A 10,603-nucleotide genomic window follows, 5' to 3' on the forward strand; every position below is an offset into this window, starting at 1 on the left:
AAAGAAGGACTGCTACCCTGTTGCACTTCTACTCTGCTGCCCTGCTGTCTGAGTGAGAAGGACTGGACCTGCATCTTGAAGGATCACAGAGTGGCTCAAATGGCTAGTTGGCTGGCCCCCTGCTCAGAGCCTAAGGGACAGAAAAGGTTCCAAGCATCTTGAACCCAGCTCTTGGACTCTGTATGCTGTGCGTCCTATCCCCCTAAGTGGTTCCACCCCAGTCCTGGATACTTGGAATTGGTCTCTGCTAGCCCTTATGTGGTTCTTTGGGCAGAAATGATACAGCAAGATGCACCTCCTTGCAGTTAAGTATTGGAACCGCTGCTGTACAACACAGGACATCACATCATGGCTAGCAGGTCTTCGGTAGGTGCTGCATGACACATCCTCTATGCCGGACTTTGCATCACAAACCTATGCTGACTGCACCCTCTGCGATGACGTAGACATTGCATCGCAGCCCACAACTCCTTGAAGCCAGTGCTGTGTGGTACAACCACAACTTTGCTTGCAAGCCACCCCATCTGCAACATCCTCCATGATGATGCAGGACATTACACCCTAGCTACGCGATCTGGGATCTCACAACAATCTGCAACCAGATGTAAATGTAAATGTGGGTGTACTTGTAAAGCGCACTGCGACTCCATGGAGTATCCTGGCGCTGAAGACCGCTGGGGAACCCGTCCTGGTTTTCCCTGTGAGATGGTCCCTTTCTGGGTATCTCCAAGGTGAAACCAGGCATCCCCGGCGTCTGTGGGGGGCCGTTGTAGAGATGAGGCAAGCTTAATGCCCAGAGTTGCCGAGTGTGTTCCTTGGTTAGAGTAGGCACCGAGGCGAGAATTATCGAGTCCGTTTTGACCCTGTCCAAGACCCCGCCGCGTCGGGAATTGAACCCTGGTGCCGGCCGTTCTCTGCTTACGGGCCTGCCGCCTCTAACCAGTGAGCCACACCACTCCACTTGTGACAAATAGGGATCCTGGCCTCTAGTCAGGGTAAGGTGGATACACTCTTTAGATAACCCCTGCTCACCCCCTTGGTAGCTTGGCACAAGAAGACAGGCTTATCAAAGGTAATGTGTAAAGTATTTGTACCAACACTCACAGTAACACAGTGAAAACACCACAAATGGACTCCACACCAGTTTAGAAAAATAGAAGTATTTAATGTAAACTAAACAAGACCAAAACTACAAAAATCCAACATACACAGTTCAAGGATTTGATTTCAAAAGATTTCTTAAGGTTGCATTAAAGTAATCCACAGTTGCGTCTTGTTTTAGCCAAAAGTACCTTTAGATGCGGCAAAAGTTCCAAGGGAAAGCTGCAGCGTTGAAAAACAAACAATGCGTCACTCCTGAGACCCTAGGGAGGCAATGCGACAACCCCGCTGGACAAGGGATGCGATACCTTGTAAGGATTCCGGTGCGCAGGTTTCGTAGGAAGAGTCTTGCACAGGTACGATGCGACGATCTTTGGGACGGCGATGATCTCAGGTGCGGTGGCGATGCGCAGCGTCGATCTTCTTCTCTTATGGCTCCTCGATGCGATGGCTCTGAGACGACTCTCACGGCGACGTGATGCGGTCCACAAGCAAGCGGTGCAACAATCTCACCCAGTGACGACAGGCTCTGCGACGAGACTCGCAGCAATGGCAGTCTTCCCGCACCGGAGCGATGCATTCCGCAAGCGAAGCATGCATCGGTTCTTGCAGCGGCAACAGGTGCTGCGACGATCTCGATCTTTGCGGCGGCGGGAATTTCCTCGCACTGATAGGGATGCACTCTGCAAGCGAGCAATGTGTGAAATTTTGCAGATTGTCTTTAGTTTCTTCTTATCCAGCTTCCCAACAACAGGTACAACTTCCAGAGGCACCACAACTGGCCTAATCACTCTAGGAAGGACAGAACTCTCTCAGTAGAGTTCAGGGGGGAAGCTGGGGGTGAAGTCATTTTGTTCCTGGGACTTCTTAACAGGGAGCAAGCTCTACTCAGGCCCTTGGAGATCTCTTCAAGCAAGGGGACACAGCACAAAGCAAAGTCCTTCCCCTTTCCTTGGCAGCAAAGCAACTGCAGGTCAGCCCACAAACACACAGCAGGACAGTCCTTCATCTTCACTCTTCCAGTTTTCTCCTTGGCAGAGGTTCCTTCTTATTCCAGGAGGATCTAATTTTCTGTAGTCTGGGGTCCTATACTTATACCCCTAAAAGTCCTTGTTCCCTTTGTGCAGGAGGGCTATGAGCCTGGTCTGAACCAGTTCTGGGTGTTCCTTGAGCACTTTGTTTTCCTTGCTTCTCCTTTCCTTTCAGAGAGAGGGGCAGGGTCGTCAGCCACCCAGCAGGAGGTGGAGCCAGCATTGTGGAAGGCAGGCAGAGCCCTATTCAGGCCCAGGTGCTACCCCCTCCCACCACTATAGATGCAGATGGAGCTATTCAGACCAGGGATGGCCCACTCAGCCTCTGGGAGGCCCCCAGCCCCTGTCACTCACAAACCAGACAGTCAATTCACAAACAGGCCAAGGCACACAGAAAAGTCTGACAAGAGAACAGCCACTTTCTAAAAGTTCTGTTCTCAAACAAAGGATTTAAAAACCACCTTTCCTAAAAGGTGTGTTATTAAATTCTGAGTTCAGAGATACCAGACTTGTATGTCCTATCTTGCTCCGATGGGAAGATATGCAGGTAACCACTCTACACAGCATTCCCGAAATAGGCCTGGTCAGTGGGGACACTGTATAAACAAAAAGAATCCACCTTTAGTTTGCAGAAATATTCCCTACAGTGGTGGGGAGCACTTAGTGTTTCTTAAAATACCCCTCACACACCAAAAGGACCCTTGGTGTCATGCTTCATCATTGGGCTCTTCGCACCCCTCTACAGGATGCGGCGTGCTGCGACCTACGACTACACGGGAGCACTTATTACAATGACTATGCGTGGTGCCTGTGAGGGTTAGATGTGAGTGAGTGGTGGGGTGATAGTGAGTTTAAAAAGTGCCTGGCTCATGGGGTAGGTCTGAAAAAGTTTAAATAGGCCCCCGGGCTGGTACTAGTAAAAATGTGAAGTGCGAGGTGTCTATGTAGTATTATGTACACCAACTCTTGTGTGCGTTGACATGTTTCGGAGATCAACTCCTTCTTCAGGACAGGGTGCACAAATCCCCACCTTACTCACGTTTCACTATGTAAAAAAGTTGGTGATATTTACAGAAAAGTAAAAATGAAACAGATTGCAGGCTACAATGTACCTACGGCGAAAAAACCGAAGTAAAATGCTAGTTGCATTACCTGAGGAAAAAGAAAAAGAAAAGAGCATCAATAATGCCCTCTGCAACTTGTATCTCTCCTGGTGGACTCACCTAAGAAAGAAATATAGTGTGGGTTGTGCTCACTAGACAGTTGTTGTCATTCTATGAGTGAATGTGAACCCTGTAAAAAAGGAAAACATAGACATGACAAACACACATTCAACAAAAAACACACACTCTATTTCAATGAACCTTGATCTAGTGTGGAATGATCAAGGATTGAATAGAAGGCATACTTGTCTTATCATTATGTTAAACCTCATGAGCCTTCTCATGTTAGGGGTGTCGTGCCAGTCTGCAACCTAGAAAAATGACCGTAATGAGCATGTTGGGCTACTTACATAGTGTCATCTGATCACTTTCAGTTGTATTCAATACCCACAAACTCAGTAGGAGTCGATATCCATGTGTGCCCTCCCGCGGCTCCGCTGGGAATGGTGCTCGTGTTCTGGCTTGGGAGTTTTATACAAACGGAGCGAGGTTAATTGCTGGCAATTATCTCTAAAGGGGCTCCGGGGCCGGAAAGCGGGATATGCCCTAATATAGGTGTTCCGGTTATGTGGGGCGGCGGCCAAACTGATTCCCGGAATTGTTAGCCCTACGTGCATGCGCCCGATAAAACCAGGTGGCCTTGGCATGCAAATGGGATGGTATTGAGCCTGAGCGCATGAGCGTTATGAGATCTGACAGTCTCATCAGCGGAGCATGCACATTTAAGACAAAAGGAAACCGCGCATGCGTAGGGGACAGACATTATCCCGATGCATGTGCGGTGGCCATGTACCTACCCTTGCAATATTCGAAAGAGGGCTTAGGGATCCCTGTACAAAGGGCGCTTGGTTAATGATGGGAATAGTGGTGTAGGTCACGCGTTGAAACTAGCGTCAATGAAAGATTCGACTGGCACATTCAATAACATGCCAGTAAATCAAAAAAGCGGGGTATGTAACACATCTTGGTTTGCATCAGGTTACATGAGTAAGGGGGACGGTCTGGTGACAAGGTGAAAAAAGAGAGAGGAAAGATCTTACTAATGCAGTGTGAATAAAAAGCTAGGAGAATTACAGAGGGTCATTTTTTATATCCGGTTCTGTTAATCATTATTGAGTCAATTGTACCCACGGGATATCATCATTTAGGCCAATGACATGGGTTCCCAGACGGAAAACCCAACGTTGTTCTTTATGGAAGAGACCTTGTTCTGACGGTAGTTGTTCAATGACCGTCCACAGGAGGTCATTGACACAGTGTTGGGCGTTAAGGTAGTGAGTTGCCATCTTGGTTGTGCTCTTCTTGCACCTCACATTGCTCTTGTGCTCGTTCATACGTGTCTTAACTGCCCTGGTGGTCATTCCCACATATTCAAGGCCGCATGGGCAGGTGATCATATAGACCCCATTCTTCCTGTTGCAGTTGGACATTTTTCTTTGTTTCCATGTGGTTCCGTTCCTGAATGTGAGTTTTTTGCTCTTCCTTGTGAGATGGCAGCTTCTACAATTCCCACATGGGAAGTGTCCCTGTATCCCGTGAAGGGATGTCTTGGATTGCTGATTCTGCTGGGAGCGGGTGTGGACTAGAAGTTCCTTCCCCGTTTGTGTGCAACCTTGGGTATCTCAAAGTCTAGTGTGCCACATGTCAATATTCTCCAATGTTTATTGATTATCTTGGCGACATTGTTGGAGTGTGTATTGTATGTTGTGACACATATTGGTCTTTTTTTCTCTGAATTGGTTGGCACTTTGTCCTCCAATAGGGCATCTCTGTTATTGTTTCTTGCCCGTTTCATAGCGGAATTTATTATGCGATCCGAATACTGTATAACTTGCAGCTTAGCTTTGTGGTCACTAGCCTGCACCTTGTATTGTGCCACATCCGTAGAATTGCGCCGCAAGTGCAAAAATTGGCCATACGGTAGGTTCTCCCATAGGTGTCTGGGATGAAAGCTGTCAAACCTCAGTAAACAGTTTCTTGCGGTCGGTTTGAAGTGTGTGGTGGTCTTAAGTATTCCACCTTCTGGGTAGATGTTCAGGTCCAAGAACACAAGAGATTCTTTTGACACTGAGCTTGTGAATTTCAAATAGCTGTTTTGGGTGTTTAGCCATGTCAAAAAATTGCTCGCAGATTGAGTGTACCCATTCCAGACGACAAAGATGTTGTCTATGTATCTCTTCCAAATACAGATATTCTGTCTGAAGGGGTTGTTTGTATTGAGGATTTTGTTGGTCTCTAAGTGGTGGACATAGAGACCAGCTAGGTTCGGAGCAAAAGTACTGCCCATGCTGGTCCCATGACTCTGTAAATAGATAGTACCCCCTTGGTGTCTGGTACTTCCATGGGGTAGTAAATATTACTTCTTCAATAATGGAAAGTGTCTCGTCATGGGGCAGGCTCGTATATAAGCTCTCCACATCTAGGCTGAGCAGTAGTTGTGAATCAGGGTCAAAGGGTAGATCCTTCAAAAGTTGGAGGACTGCTTTAGTATCCTTCAGGTACGTATCTGTGGCCTGTACAAGTGGGTGAAGGAATGCATCTGCAAACCTGGATAATGGTTCCAAAATGGAGCCGATACCTGAGACTATGGGTCTCCCTGGGGGTTTCTCAAGGTTTTTATGTATTTTGGGGATGCAGTAGAAGTAGGGAATTTTGGGAGATCCCTGGACTAAGAAATCCGCCTCTTTTTTACTCAGCCAGTCATGTGCTAGGGCCTCTTCTACCATGCCACCTATCTTAACTCGCAGTGACTCTGTAGGGTCAACTGGTAAAATGGTGTAGTTACGTCTGTCAGAAAGAAGTCTCATGCATTCGTCATCGTAGGCTGTAGTCGTTTGTATGACTATTTCTCCCCCTTTGTCGGCTGGTTTTATTATGATTTCTTTGTTGTTAGCCAACTGTTGGATCGCTTCTTGTTCTGAGCGGCTGGTATTGTGAAATTTTTCAGTGTGTGTTAAATTTAGTGCACTCAGTTCACTCATCACAGCCTTCTCAAATGTTAGTAGTTCAATAGGTAACATGGTATCAGGGGGAGTGAAGGATGAATTCGGTTTTAGACCTGTGTGTGTGGTTACTTTGGTGGGTTCTTTATCTTGGAAAAAGGCCTGGAGTTTTAGTTTCCTTATGAATTCCTGAAATTCTGTATGCAATTTAAAGGTATCCGGGTTGTTTGTGGGAACAAAACCTAGGCCTTTATTCAATACTGCTCTTTGGAGGTCTGTGAGTGGCCAAGGGGTCAGATTTACCACTAGGCCCCTTTCCTGTTGGTTGAGGTTGATGGTTGGTTGGGGAGGGCTCCTATCATGCTCCTTGTGCTCATTCTGGGGTCCTCTTGTTCCGGGTTTTGCCACATCACGGTGTTGCCCTTTCTGTTCTTGCCTCGTGGTCCCGGTAGTCCCTAAAAAAGGCTGTGGGCCGTAATAGCCACCTTCACATTCTGGATTCCATTGTGGGTAGCTGGGTCCTACTGCTGGTGGACCGTATTGGTAATGTGTGAAAGAGGGAAGGCCCATATATTGTTGGTATTGTGGTGGTGCCTGATAACCTCTCCACCCTCTTTGTCTAGGATATTGTTGCCTCTGCTGTCTCCGACCCCCTCTAGGTTGTCTGTATCTTTGATTACCACTAGAGTAGGAGCCTGATAAACCACTATCACAGCCATCAGTGTCTATATCACTAGAGGTATTTTTGGAGAGGTAACCATCTTTGGTATATGGATAGGCCCCCTCTGCTGAAAAACGGTCTTCATCTTTTTTTAATTTGTTGAATTTGCTTTGCTTCAAGCCAAGTTCAAATTCAGTCATTTGTTAGTTCAACTCATTGAGTCTTTTCTTTAGGGCACTGGGTGTCTGGTATGTTTTCAACTGAACTTCTATTTTCTGTATGTCTATTTTGAGTTCCTGTGGAATTCTTGCGGCAGTTTTCACTAACAGCACTAACCAGTCTCTCGTGCAGTGCCACGAGATAAGTGACCATTCTTTTTTGAACTGCATATCAGTTTGGAAAATGAACGGCTCATTTTTTACAATTAACCCATGGGGTGCTATCTTGTTTTTTAAATATTCAGTAATGAGCAGCCCATGTAGAGCTACTTTTATTTGTGTACGTCTTAGGTTGACCCATTCATCCCAGTCTGCCACACTGGGACCTGGATCAGTGTTGCTCAAGCCTTCAAAAGGGTTCACTGCTGCCACAATTCTGTCTATCTCCTCATCACCAAAGGTGAGAACGTGTTTGTCCTCCATAGTAGGTAGTTTTCAGGTTTGTTGGGTTATTTGAGTGTGTGTACTTACGTGTGTGTCTGAGATGTCAAATAATGGAAAAAGTCCCACAGCTGTGCGCTGTCTAGATCAAGAAAAAAACAAATGAGGGAGAGAGAGTGTCAGGAGTGGACACTGGCCAGGTTGACATGGCAGTCCACATTCTGCACACAGGCACTGCTGTGGCAGGCCTGAGACACCATTTTAGGGCTACTGATGTGGATGGCACAATCAGTGCTGCAGGCCCACTGGTAGTATTTGAATCACCAGCCCTGGCACACTCAGTGCACTTTACTAGGGACTTCTTGGTGAGTCAACTATGCCAATCATGGATAACCAATTATAATAACAATTTACTCAGGGAGCACTTGCACTTTGACACTGATCAGCAGTGGCAAAGTGCCCAAAGCATCTAAACCAGCAACAACGGAATCCAGCACAGCGTCAAAATTACAGGAGGTAGAAGCAAAAAGTCAGGGGAAACCACGCCAAAGATGCCAGGTCTAACACTGCCTCAAACAGCAGTGAAGCAGTGCTTTTCTTTTTCTGAGTCTTCCACATGCCCAGGAGTGATCTGACATTACCATTAAGGAGGATTTTAAGTTGCGATTCAAAAGAAACCAAGAAGTCTTTTTCTATCTGCCCCAATCTAAAGTTAGCACTTATTAAATGTATTCAAGCAAACCCAGTCTTAGTCTATAGAAGAAGTTGGCCTTACAACAGTGAAAAACAACTTTTGTCTCGTTTTTGACTGCCAGGAAATATAAAACTTATACTAACATGTCATACTGTTTAAATAGCATGCACCCTGCCATAGCAGCTTTTAAAGTCCATCTTAGGCATGGCTTATAAGTAATAAAAAGTAAGGTTCAGTCCTGACAAAAGGTTTATTGTGCCAGGTTGAAATGACAGTTAAACACTGCCCAATAGACTACAGTGGCAGGCCAGTGACATGTCTTAAATTGCTACTTTGGTGGGTGGCACAATGAGTGCTGCAGGCCCATTAATAGCGTTAATAGCATTTAGTTTACAGGCCCTGGGTACAGGGAGTACCATTTACCTAGGACTTATGAGTAAATTAAATGTGCCAATTAGGTGCAAGGTTATTTTACCATGTTTTATACAGAGAGCACCAGCCCTTTGGCACTGGTTAGAAGTGGTAAAAGAGCAGAGGGTCCTAAAGACAACAAAAACAAATTCATCAAAACATGGGGGGGGGGTGAAGGCAAAAAGATTGGAAGACTACCACCCAAGAGTGTCATGTCTAAGAGGCCCGATCTGATTATATGAAGGAAAACAATAATTGTTGAATTATTTCATTCTAAACATACTAATTCTACTCTTTTCTTCAGTTTTTTAATCTCACTTTTGCTATAATGAGACCATCTCACATTTTTAGAGAGCGAATGTTCGTGCTGTCAAAAGCACCAGAGTTAAAATGTGTGCTAGTGAACTGAGCGGAGCGTCACTGCAACAAAACATTTCATCACCAGGGGAGCGAACACCTATCTGACACATGATTTTTCCTAGACATTAAACCCTTGCTTTGTGTAGTCAGTCATCAGTTAAAAAAAGACTTTAAAAATGTAGGCTCCCAGAGACTACAGGACTTTAATACATACATGGAGGGGGGGGGACACAAAGGAGTACCCGTGTCACAGGGTCAGCTCTCCCTTTTTGAATCAAATTCCAACCCATCTCAGGTGTCGGGGTATCTGCTCATGGTTTGCAACTGCAATTTCAATCACAAATCCTTGATATGTAATTGTGAATCACAATTAGGAGGGGCTTCCCTTTCATATTCCTCCTAACTGTGGGCCCGATTCACAGAACTAACTTAAGACAAAATCCTAAACTTCCTACCATTTTGGTATTCACAGAAGGCACTTACTCATTTTGGTATTCACAGAAGGCACTTACTCATTTCGGCATTCACAGAAGTTAGGACTCCTAACTTTAGGACTCCTAAGTGCCTTCTGTGAATACCGAAAGTCTTAAAATTATGATTTTTCTTAATTTAGTAGTAGTAAAGTTAGGACTCCTAACATTAGGACTCCTAAATGCCTTCTGTGTATACCGAAAGTCTTAAAATTAGGATTTTTCTCAATTTAGTAGTAGTAAGGTTAGGACTCCTAAACTGAGAAAAATCCTAATTTTAAAACTTTCGCTTTTCATAGAAGGCATTTAGGAGTCCTAAAGTTAGGAGTCCTAACTTTACTACTAATAAATTGAGAAAAATCCTAATTTTAAGACTTTCGGTATTCACTGTGTAAATTGTGATTGGTTCTCCCTGATTGGCATATTTGTTTTACCAGTAGGTCCATAGTAAAGTGCACTGAGTATGCCAGGACTAGTAAATCAAATGCTACTAGAAGGCTTGCAGCACTGATTGTGCCACCCACTTGAGTAGCCCTGAAAGGAGAGACTTATGAGTGAATTAAATATGCCAATAGGAGTTAAGTCACTATTACCATGTTTAGGGTAAAGAGCACAATCACTTGAGCACTGATCCGCAGAGGTAGAGTGTACAGAGTCATAATGCCAGCAAAAACAATCAGAAAGAGAAGGGAGTCAGGCAAAACATTGTGGGAAGACCACACTAAGGCTCTCAGACCTCACAGGGACCAATTACTTTCTCTAATTTTGGCAGGTTGCATAATCAATGAACAATTGCGGCTGGTCGTCTGGTCCTTCAATGATCAAATGTTGTCTAGGTTTTTCGCTGTGGTAGTCTTACCACTTGCTGGTGCTGAGGTGGTTGAACCTGTACTACCCAAATGGTGTTTATGGAATCATCATGTATATGTGACATTGTTTAGTCAGTCACATAGATTTGGGGAATGAGCACATAATGTTCAGGCAAATCTGAAGCTTTTAGTAACCAGACCTAGGTTTCAGGTTTGCACTAATCTGTTAACCTAGACTGAACGAATACTAATATCCACACTTCTCTGAACCCACTGATAGCCATATGACAAGGGGTCCACATTCATTACAAAAGCATTTGTTGAGCCCCTTTCTGCTGGGGGACAACAGCTGAGTGGAATTA

This window comes from Lissotriton helveticus, chromosome 7 (genome assembly GCF_964261635.1).
Source record: "Lissotriton helveticus chromosome 7, aLisHel1.1, whole genome shotgun sequence".
Classification (NCBI taxonomy): Eukaryota; Metazoa; Chordata; class Amphibia; order Caudata; family Salamandridae; genus Lissotriton; species Lissotriton helveticus.